General features: G+C 41.0%; 1 protein-coding gene across 1 annotated transcript in view; it reads left to right on the forward strand.

Annotated features, from left to right (window-relative positions):
* LOC126100667 (uncharacterized) overlaps positions 1-12,046 on the forward strand; it is a 210,734-nt gene that overhangs the window by 116,653 nt on the left and 82,035 nt on the right. The gene's annotated exons all lie outside the window — the stretch shown is intronic.

A 12,046-nucleotide genomic window follows, 5' to 3' on the forward strand; every position in this document is an offset into this window, starting at 1 on the left:
GGTGAGAGATCTGGAGAATGTGCTGCCTGGAGCAGCAGTCGAATATTTTCTGTATCCAGAAGGGCCCACACAGGACCTGCAACATGCGGTCGTGCATTATCCTGCTGAAATGTAGGGTTTCGCAGGGATCGAATGAAGGCTAAGGCCGCGGGCCGTAACACATCTGAAATGTAACGTCCACTGTTCAAAGTGCCGTCAATGCGAACAAGAGGTGACCGAGACGTGTAACCAATGGCACCCCATACCATCAAGCTGGGTGATACGCCAGTATGGAGATGACGAATGCATACTTCCAATGTGCGTTCACCGCGATGTCACCAAACACGGATGCGACCATCATGATGCTGTAAACAGAACCTGGATTCGTCCGAAAAAATGACGTTTTCCCAGGTTCGTCGTTGAGTACACCATCGCAGGCGCTCCTGTCTGTGATGCACCGTCAAGGGTAACCGCAGTCATGGTCTCCGAGCTGAAAGTCCATGCTGCTGCAAACGTCGTCGAACTGTTCGTGCAGATGGTTGTTGTCTTGTAAAATTCCCCTCCAGCCGGAATGGCCGTGCGGTTCTAGGCGCTACAGTCTGGAACCGTTCGACCGCTACGATCGCAGGTTCGAATCCTGCCTCGGGCATGGATGTGTGTGATGTCCTTACGTTAGGTAGGTTTAATTAGTTCTAAGTTCTAGGTGACTGATGACCTCAGAAGTTAAGTCGCATAGTGCACAGAGCCATTTTTGTAAAATTCCCCATCTGCTGACTCAGGGATCGAGAGGTGGCTGCACGATCCGTTACAGCCGTGCGGATAAGATGCCTGTCATCTCGACTGCTAGTGATACGAGGCCGTAGGGATCCAGCACGACGTTCCGTATTACTCTCCTGAAGCCACCGATTCCATATTCTGCTAACAGTCATTGGATCTCGACCAACGCGAGCAGCAATGTCGCGATACGATAAACCGCAATCGCGATCGGCTACAATCCGACCGTTATCAAAGTCGGAAACGTGATGGTACGCATTTCTCCTCCTTACACGAGGCATCACAGCAACGTTTCACCAGGCAACGCCGGTCAACTGCTGTTTGTGTATGAGAAATCGGTTGGAAAATTTCCTCATGTCAGCACGTTGTATGTGTCGCCACCGGCGCCAACTCTGTGTGAATGCTCTGAGAAGCTAATCATTTGCATATCACAGCATCTTCTTCCTGTGGATTAAATTTCGCGTCTGTAGCACGTCATCTTCGTGGTGTAGCAATTTTAATGGTCAGTAGTGTATGTCCATGTGCTAGCCTCGATCTTTTGGAAAACTTAACATCCTTCCTGAGTTGTTACATAAATTAACTTTGAGAAGTACATAAGAACAAATCCGTTTTCTGTATTCAGTGGCAAAAGGAGGATTTGTTCTTGTCTACATGAGTGGTATGTGTATGACGACTGTGGGCCACTTTGCTTGCGTTGCTGACTCTGCCGCACTGGAGTCATCGATTTAGTGACATAATCATAATTATCAGTCACATTGTTAGTGCAGTCATTGTTCTTCTCACAAGGGAACCTCCCCATCGCAACCCCCTCAGATTTAGTTATAAGTTGGCACAGTGGATAGGCCTTGAAAAACTGAACGCAGATCAATCGAGAAAACAGGAAGAAGTTGAGTGGAACTATGAAAAAAATAGCAAAATATACAAACTGAGTAGTCCATGTGCAAGATAGGCAACATAAAGCAGGAACTGAGCTCAGGAGCGTCGTGGTCCCGTGGTTAGCGTGAGCAGCTGCGGTTCAAGAGGTCCTTGGTTCAAGTCTACCCTCGAGTGAAGAGTTTATTTTCAGACAATTATTATCTGTCCATCCGTCCGTCCGATGCGAGGTAACTGCGCCGTAGCATGAGGATGGTACACGTAAACAAACATCGAAACACACGACGTCAGTCGACTACAGCGCACGGAAGAGAGAGTATTGCTGCTAACGAGGCTCCCTGGCTGGCAGTTGACTGTTCGCTACTTTGGACGAGAGTGCATTAAATACGTGGGATGTATTCCGTGGGCAATATGAATCCAGCAAATATAGCTCGCGACTTCAATAACAAGGTCAATGAATATTTTCCGAACTGTAAGTTTGCGGTGCGGTCGCAAAACATAGATACTAAACTTATTACAGTGAACAGAGACGTCAATGAACGAACGGACAGATCATAACTTTGCGAAAATAAAGGAGGAAAAATTTCCACACGAGGGAAGATTTGAACCAACGACCTTTCGCTGCGCCGTTGCTCACGCTAACCACGGGCCTACGGCGCTCCTAAACTCACGTTATCCTTAATGTTGCCTATCTGGCACATGGACTACTCAGTTTGTATATTTTGCTTATTTTTTTCGTAGTTCCACACAACTTCTTCCTGTTTTCTCGAATGATCTGTGTTCAGTTTTTCAAGACCTATCCACTGTGCCAACTTATAACTAAATCTGAAGGGGGTGCGATGGGGAGGTTCCCTTGTCAGTAACATCATCATCCCTATCTGTAGGAAGCCACGTCCCCTTTTCCCCCTGCCTCTGCTTATCTCCAACCAATCATGGCACAACATTAAAAATGAAAAACCAAAATGGTGGAAATAGCGCAATTGCTTTAGCAGAAAATTAAAAACCATAGACTCCCCCCCCTACCTACAACGAATCACAGTACAGTACTCCTTTTCTCTAGTCAATCACACTGCAGTATTAAAAATGAAATTTCATTATGAGAGAAACAGCCTAGTTGTGTTAATGGGAAACTAAATGACCCTCCCCTCCTCCTAAATCCAACCAATCATAGTGCAGTATCACAATTCCAGGAAAAAAAAAAACCAATCAAGTCCTACATACCCCATCCCTTTTTTCTTCCCAACCAATCAAAGCATAGCATTTAAATGATTTGTTAAGACGGCGCCAGATACAGGGTCATAAACACAAAGTCAAATAGGGGTAATGCAGGAGTAGGTTTAATAATGAATAGGAAAATAGGAATGCGGGTAATCTACTACAAACAGCATAGTGAACGCATTATTGTGGCCAAGATAGACACGAAGCCCACGCCTACTACAGTAGTACAAGTTTATATGCCAACTAGCTCTGCAGATGACGAAGAAATTGAGAAAATGTACGATGATATAAAAGAAATTATTCAGATAGTGAAGGGAGACGAAAATTTAATAGTCATGGGTGACTGGAATTCGAGTGTAGGAAAAGGGAGAGAAGGAAACGTAGTGGGTGAATATGGATTGGGGCTAAGAAATGAAAGAGGAAGCCGCGTGGTAGAATTTTGCACAGAGCACAACTTAATCATAGCTAACACTTGGTTTAAGAATCATGATAAAAGGTTGTATACATGGAAGAACCCTGGAGATACTAAAATATATCAGATAGATTATATTATGGTAAGACAGAGATTTAGGAACCAGGTTTTAAATTGTAAGACACTTCCAGGGGCAGATGTGGACTCTGACCACAATCTATTGGTTATGACCTGTAGATTAAAACTGAAGAAACTGCAAAAAGGTGGGAATTTAAGGAGATGGCACCTGGATATGAAACGTCCCCTTAGAAATATTATATCTCAAAAAAGTCGTAGCTTTCTGCAATAATTTCAAACCATAAAGAAAATTCTCTGCTCATTTCAATAGTGTCAATGTGTTAGAGAAATATGGTACCGATGTGTTAAATTGTATAAGCAAATACCATATTAGCTAGGGCTCCTTGTGCTTGCCAGACACATGGTACACAAAGTAAACGTGTACCCCCCTGAGGATTATTGTAATTATACCCTCAGGTGTTACAGATTACAGCAATGGAATGAAATGTATCACGAAAAACTTTCTTTGTAATTCAAAAATCTTTAAAAATAAATGTTTTAAGTACAAAATTAATCACTCAAATACGTGTCCTGTAGCTCTAAATATGCGTCTTGCTGTAAGATAATCTCTGGGAAGTGTCGTAGTTATTGTCCTCCGAAAGCTAAGTTCTGCAGAAGTCAATGTACTTACCTCATGATAAACAAAGTGAAATGCTTTGCGTATAGATATCATACTTATTACGCTTATTGCCGTGATGAAGAAAGTACTGTGCTGTAATGTATTGTTGTGCTACAGAAAAGGCTGTTTCCTTGTAGCTATACCACAAAAGTCACCACTAAAACATGTCTCACTTTATAGAAGAATTCAGAAAAACTGTGCAGATATAAAACAGATACACCGCAAAAGCAACATTGTAAATTGTCACGCATTGGCAGCGTCGTGATAAAATCGTGTAGCTGTCACATAAACTAACCACTGTGTCATCTGGCATTTCACAGAAAGCACCTCAAATCCAGAATCCACTCTCAAGCAAACCAAAATGTTGCATGAAAATTTCATCAGCAGTGCTGGTATATGTTCTAAGTATGTAAGCCATATATTCGTTACGTAATCGTGCAACTAACAAGGAGGAATGTATAAATAACAACACTGTGTCGTCTGTTCGCAATAACAATGCATTCGCAATTACTTGTCTAAGTTACCTATGTTCTTGAGTGGATAGTTAGCTTTAAAACATAGTTGCATGTTAACAGTTTGTAAGTGTGACAAAGAGTACTAGTAACGTGAAGTGAAACGTTTTATGGCAAAGACAAAGTTATAAAGCAGATTATCTTTCAATAAATTGTTTTACATGTGAAATGTGGTGTAGCCCTTTGCTCTTCCTAGTATGCAGAGTTTCAACTTTAACGCAATTATCATATTGTATTCGTCCGTAAAGGATACCGGAGTTTTTCGCAAGGTTAGCGTCAATGTTATTTTTCCCTGAGCCAGCCGGCGCACGCGGCTGCCTGCGGTGTGAGTCATTGTCTGCTACCTCTTTGTTGGCGCGCGCCGTTATTGGGATTAGGAGGCCTAACTTCCACAAATTCGCCTTGCCGAGAGGGCCCAGCTCTGTTTAAAGCTCGCCAGTTCTGATAAAATTCACGTCTGTCGTTTTGTCGGTAGTTTACATAGTTTCTTTCTTGTCTGTTACGTGGTGGAGAATTTCTCCCTGAGTCGTAACTGCGTGTTGGACCATTGCGTCTAAAGTTATTCTGTCTCCCTTGATAATAATTATTTTGGTTCCCATATTGTCTGTTTCTCTGATTGTCTCTGTGATAGTCATTATTGCAGAGAGGTGATCTTTCCCTGTAATTATTACTACTCTGCCAACGGTTGTCATACGGGTGGTGTCTATTTTGGTCACGATTTATGTGGTGAGAATAGCCTTGTCGCGTCCAGTTATCGTTTCTGTCATCACGGAATTGTGACGGATGTGACCTGTAGTGATTGTTTTCCTGTTTTCGCATCCCGTGACTATCTGTGTCAATTTCTAATTCTTGTAACAGTCCCTGAAAAGCTTCAATGTCGTCTTTGCAACGTCCTGCTAAAATAATATGTCTCAAATGTTCGGGCAGTTTGATTAAGCAAATGCGGATGAGTTCTGAGGGGCTGTATGGGTTTGACAGGTATTGATTCTTGTGCAACATGTCTTCAAAATATTTCACAAGACTGGAAAATTCAGATTGTTCGAAGTGTTTCATCATTATGATGCTATGTTTTACGCGGTCTTGTGTGGCTTGAGACCAATATGCTGAGAGGAAGGCATGGTAAAATTCTCCTTCACTGTGGCAATCGTGAATGACCAATCGCATTCTTACAGCTGGTTCATTCTCTAAGTAGCCACACATAAATTCTAACCTGTGCTCCAATGACCAGTTGGGAGGGAAACAATGAGAGAATTGATGGAGCCACGCTTGTGGATGAATGTCGTTGGCAGAATTCTTAAACGTTTTGAATTTACGTGTAGTAATGAACAGCTTATAGTCAAAATCATCGTGTCGGCGAGTAGCATATCGGTCATTGTTACGTCGTGTCGGCGGTTCCATCTCAAAATTCGGTGTACCTTGCCAATTTCTTTCATAATTACCGAAATGCCCTGTGTTATTATTTTGTGGCTGTTCCGTATTTCTATGTCCCTCTTCCCTTATTGGGGCGCGAGTGTCCTCTGAAATACGTAATTCTTGTATTACCTGTGTCAGCTGATCTTGTACTTCCCGCATTTCTCTTTTATATTGCGTATTAATTTGATTCTGATTTTGTTTGAATTTTCTTATTTGTTCATACTCTTCTGTGTCAGTGAAGGCTACGGGTCTTGTGTCATTCAGATCATCATCTACCTTTGCAGATAAGTTAGTGACCTGATCCGAAAGTTCGGCTACTTTCTCTGATAATGAACTAATTTCCTCCATGTGTCTTTCTACTGTGTCCTTTAAGTTTTCCTGAGTTTTTGCAAGTTGCGTAACCGAATCGGTAGATGCAACTGAGTCCATTTTAGCTTGCAAGGTCTCATGATTTTCATGAACAATAGTTTGCAGTTCTTTTATGGCTGCTTCGTGATTCTGTAATGCATTTTCATGCCGCGAAAAAATAGGTTGAAAATGTTCACAAATTTGTGTTTTTACGTCATTACAGACTTTTTGACATTTCGATTCAATGTTATGTAACTCAGTAGTTAAATCTTCACGTGTTTGTTCAAGTGTGGTGTCTAACTTTTGAAGCTTTTGCTGTGTTTGTCTCTGATTTTGTTCCATTGTGTCTAACTTTTGAAGCTTTTGCTGTGTTTGTCTCTGATTTTGTTCCATTGTGTCTAACTTTTGAAGATTTTGTCCCATTGTGTCTAACTGTTGCTGTGTTTGTCTCTGATTTTGTTCCATTTGTTGCATTAGTTGTAATAACAATGCATTAGTGTCTGGAATCCGTTCCTCTACTCTTTTCGGCAGTGCATTTGCACCGGCAACATTCACATTTTGACAAGCTGAAAATGTGTCTTGACTTATTTGAGAAAACGGTGAGGACGCAAAACCTGAATCTGCAGTATTTGCAAAATTGTGTCCTATCATTTCGGATTCCTGAGGCGAGCTGTTGCCGACCGATCGATCGATAATGCTTCCCTGTTCACTACCTGTTTGACTGTCTACGCCATTGTTTGACGCCCGCTCCATTTCCCTATGCACAGTTACCAAATTTCTACTTTGAACATTAGTTAACTCATTACATGGTGGGGCCAACACACTGCTTTCGTCTTCACTGTCATTTCTTAGTTTACTTTGGAGCCGAGTGTTACGTTTTTCACACGCCATTATTGTCACAATATTTCACACGATAACACAGAAAAGCACAATTTGAATAGCAAAAATAAGAGAACACATTAATATAGCACTGAAAATAATATCTAGTTAATTGCAGCTGCGAAATACTTGGTGCAAATCTACATGCATGCCACAACTGTTTTACAGTACAACAATGAAAGACTGCAACTACAAAGGAGATTCTCTCTACAATTACGCGCTAGCAATAAACAAAAGCTACACTAAATACACAAACTACTAGAAAAAATCAGAAGATTCCAGTGAGGTATCCTAGGCTAAGGGTCGACATATGAAACGTCCCCTTATAACAATTTATACACTACTGTGCTTAACCTGACACACAATGTTTTTAGCGCAACGCAATCTGACTATCAAAAATCCCTGCAAAAGAATGGCCCTGAGTAACATTAAACTATACCTTTCAGAAATCACTTACCTCACAAAAATCTTCATTACTCGAACTACTGCAATACAGCGAGCGCCACTACTGCCAGCTAAATAAAAGATTCAAACTACTGAAGGCACTAACTACTGATAGGGATAGTTAGCAAATGAAAGATATTAATAGAGAACAAACAATGTATTTACCTTAATATTCATAATTGACATCCAGTATTACAAATTATCAAAACTCCGCCATCTCTCTCCCCACATCCACCACTGCTGGCGGCTCACCTCCAACTGCGCAACGCTACGCGCTGTTCACATCCAGCTATAGCAGTTCATGACAACAATGGCAGGCAACAATGCAAACTAGCCACAGACTGCACACAGCACAGCCAGTGATTTTCATACAGAGCGCTACGTGGCATTACCCATATAAAAATCTAAACAGCCTACTTACAGATAAACTGAAAGAACCAGAGGTTGCACAGAGTTTCAGGGAGAGCATAAGGGAACAATTGACAGGAATGGCGGAAAGAAATACAGTAGAAGAAGAATGGGTAGCTTTGAGGGATGAAATAGTGAAGGCAGCAGAGGATCTAGTAGGTAAAAAGACGAGGGCTAGTAGAAATCCGTGGGTAACAGAAGAAATATTGAATTTAATTGATGAAAGGAGAAAATATAAAAATGCAGTTAATGAAGCAGGCAAAGAGGAATACAAATGTCTCAAAAATGAGATCGACAGGAAGTGCAAAATGGCTAAGCAGGGATGGCTAGAGAACAAATGTAAGGATGTAGAGGCTTATCTCACTAGGGGTAAGAGAGATACTGCCTACAGGAAAATTAAAGAGACCTTTGGAGATAAGAGAACCGCTTGTATGAACATCAAGAGCTCAGATGGAAACCCAGTTCTAAGCAAAGAAGGGAAAGCAGAAAGGTGGAAGGAGTATATAGAGGGTCTATACAAGGGCGATGTACTTGAGGACAATATTATGGAAATGGAAGAGGATGTAGATGAAGATGAAATGGGAGATACGATACTGCGTGAAGAGTTTGACAGAGCACTGAAAGACCTGAGTCGAAACAAGGCCCCCGGAGTAGACAACATTCCATTGGAACTACTGACGGCCTTGGGAGAGCCAGTCCTGACAAAACTCTACCATCTGGTGGGCAAGATGTATGAGAGAGGCGAAATACCCTCAGACTTCAAGAAGAATATAATAATTCCAATCCCAAAGAAAGCAGGTGTTGACAGATGTGAAAATTACCGAACTATCAGTTTAATAAGCTACAGCTGCAAAATACTAACGCGAATTCTTTACAGACGAATGGAAAAACTGGTAGAAGGCGACCTCGGGGAAGATCAGTTTGGATTCCGTAGAAATACTGGAACACGTGAGGCAATACTGACCTTACGACTTATCGTAGAAGAAAGATTAAGGAAAGGCAAACCTACATTTCTAGCATTTGTAGACTTAGAGAAAGCTTTTGACAATGTTGACTGGAATACTCTCTTTCAAATTCTAAAGGTGGCAGGGGTAAAATACAGGGAGCGAAAGGCTATTTACAATTTGTACAGAAACCATATGGCAGTTATAAGAGTCGAGGGACATGAAAGGGAACCAGTGGTTGGGAAGGGAGTAAGACAGGGTTGTAGCCTCTCCCCGATGTTATTCAATCTGTATACTGATCAAGCAGTAAAGGAAACAAAAGAAAAATTCGGAGTAGGTATTAAAATCCATGGAGAAGAAATAAAAACCTTGAGGTTCGCCGATGACATTGTAATACTGTCAGAGACAGCAAAGGACCTGGAAGAGCAGTTGAACGGAATGGACAGTGTCTTGAAAGGAGGATATAAGATGAACATCAACAAAAGCAAAACGAGGATAATGGAATGTAGTCAAATTACGTCGGGTGATGGTGCGGGAATTAGATTAGGAAATGAGACACTTAATGTAGTAAAGGAGTTTTGCTATTTGGGGAGCAAAATAACCGATGATGGTCGAAGTAGAGAGGATATAAAATGTAGACTGGCAATGGCAAGGAATGCGTTTCTGAAGAAGAGAAATTTTTTAACATGGAGTATAGATTTAAGTGTCAGGAAGTCATTTCTGAAAGTATTTGTATGGAGTGTAGCCATGTATGGAAGTGAAACATGGACGGTAAATGGTTTGGACAAGAAGAGAACAGAAGCTTTCGAAATGCGATGCTACAGAAGAATGCTGAAGATGAGATGGGTATATCACATAACTAATGAGGAAGTATTGAATAGGATTGGGGAGAAGAGAAGTTTGTGGCACAACTTGACCAGAAGAAGGGATCGGTTGGTAGGAAATGTTCTGAGGCATCAAGGGATCACCAATTTAGTATTTGAGGGCAGTGTGGAGAGTAAAAATCGTAGAGGGAGACCAAGAGATGAATACACTAAGCAGATTCAGAAGGATGTAGGTTGCAGTAGGTACTGGGTGATGAAGAAGCTTGCACAGGATAGAGTAGCATGGAGAGCTGCATCAAACCAGTCTCAGGACTGAAGACCACAATAACAACAACACCAATGGAGTGTTTATATCCTCCTCTCTCTTCTTCTTTCAAACAGTCAGAGAGTAATATTAAAACGATGAGTAAAGCTGAGACCAAGACTGAGACATTTAACTGAAATTTGTTAAGGGCATACTGTATAATGTATCATATCCATCCCCTCTCCTCCAGTCATAGGGTAGTATTAGAATGAAAGAGTCCACTACGGGTTGTCTCAAAAGTATCCGAACGACGTGAATTACCTGTTAAAAAAATATGTCAGACACCTCTCCATCCTCTCCTATTGTTTCGGTACTGACCTCCAAAACATCGTTTATGGACTGGCTGACAAGCCACATTGCTAAATTTTATTCGAAGCTGTATATCACCAGCTATTAAATACTGGTATCAGTAATGTACTCTATATAAATAATTAAAAACCAATGTTTGGATATAAAATATAATTATCAAAATAGTACTACATAGCTGTTGAACATAAGGTTTACTGTAGACAGTGTTCTGCAATCCCGGGAAAACGCTACTACATAAAATCAGTTAGCGTTTATGTCCCATTTGCTTACTATCACCAACAGATGGCTGTACTGTTAATAACGTTTATTGTTCATACTTTGTACTGCGAGTTGCTGAGTGTCATTAACAAACGTCAGCTTTGGTAAAATCTTTAAATGATCGAACTTTGTACAATTCTTCTGTTAGAACACAACAAAGCCTTGAATTAATTATTTCCACACATATCCGTCCATAAAACATGATTGTGAAATCTAGAGTATATGTCATGGGAAGGGAGAGTGAAGACAAGGTGTAACTAGAAAGATATAATCGAAACAGTTATTGTAAATGATTAGCACCTAATTGATATAAGTACTAAACGATGTAAGGCTAAAAATAAATTACTTTACCTCTTCTATGATGCTCGTCAAATTCGACAGTATTCTAAAATGCGTCAGCAATGCAAGAAAATGTAATATTCACGTTACATCAGCACCTAAACACGTAAAGTATGTTCAGTCTGATATTTTGTACTGTCATCATCTAACTTTTTGTCATCACCAGTTTGGAAGTGGAGCGAAGATGAAGGATGAATAGAAAAAAATACAATCGATGAAAAGTGTTAAACAAACTATTGCATTTACTCGCTAAAATTTTTTATCAAATGTACCAGAATCTAACAAAAGTACCACCACACGCACAACATAAATTTTTAGGGAAGGAAGGAAGGAATTTTTATATTATTCAAACGGTAGAATAACAAGCATTAGTCCATTAAATTTCGGGCATGCAGCCGCGCAAATAAAACTTCCTCCAGTGATATTTCGGCCGCGTATCGTCCGGCCATCCTCAGAATGAGTCACAAGACCGACGACAAGATGCCAAGCACGGCCTTATATGCTCCACCGCAATGGACTATTCATTACGCCGCGAGAAGTTGAAAAGGCGCATAACAAGCATTGTTTATACACATTCACGAGATGACCAAAGACGATAGAGGAGACAGATATGTCATCTCCATAGACAATATCGTACTAGCTATCTCAAAAAACAAATTTATTTAACATTCGTTGCATTGTACGCAAGGTACGATACTTACATCTCCACGGACTTTCCTTTTATTTATTGTGGGATCTCTGTTAATGCACGAGGGACCTTTATTTTGTGCCAGATTTGTGGTTCTATTCAGCTGATGTCTTTGATCTGTCTAGGATCACACCTCACTGCGTCAATTTTATCTACATCTACATCTATACTCCGCGAGCCACCTTACGGTGTGTGGCGGAGGGTACTTATTGTACCACTATCTGATCCCCCCTTACCTGTCCCATTCACGAATTGTGCGTGGGAAGAACGACTGCTTGTAAGTCTCCGTATTTGCTCTAATTTCTCGGATCTTTTCGTTGTGATCATTACGCGAGATATATGTGGGCGGTAGTAATATGTTGCCCATCTCTTCCCGGAATGTGC

The sequence above is a fragment of the Schistocerca cancellata genome, chromosome 9 (assembly GCF_023864275.1).
Source record: "Schistocerca cancellata isolate TAMUIC-IGC-003103 chromosome 9, iqSchCanc2.1, whole genome shotgun sequence".
NCBI classification, from domain to species: domain Eukaryota; kingdom Metazoa; phylum Arthropoda; class Insecta; order Orthoptera; family Acrididae; genus Schistocerca; species Schistocerca cancellata.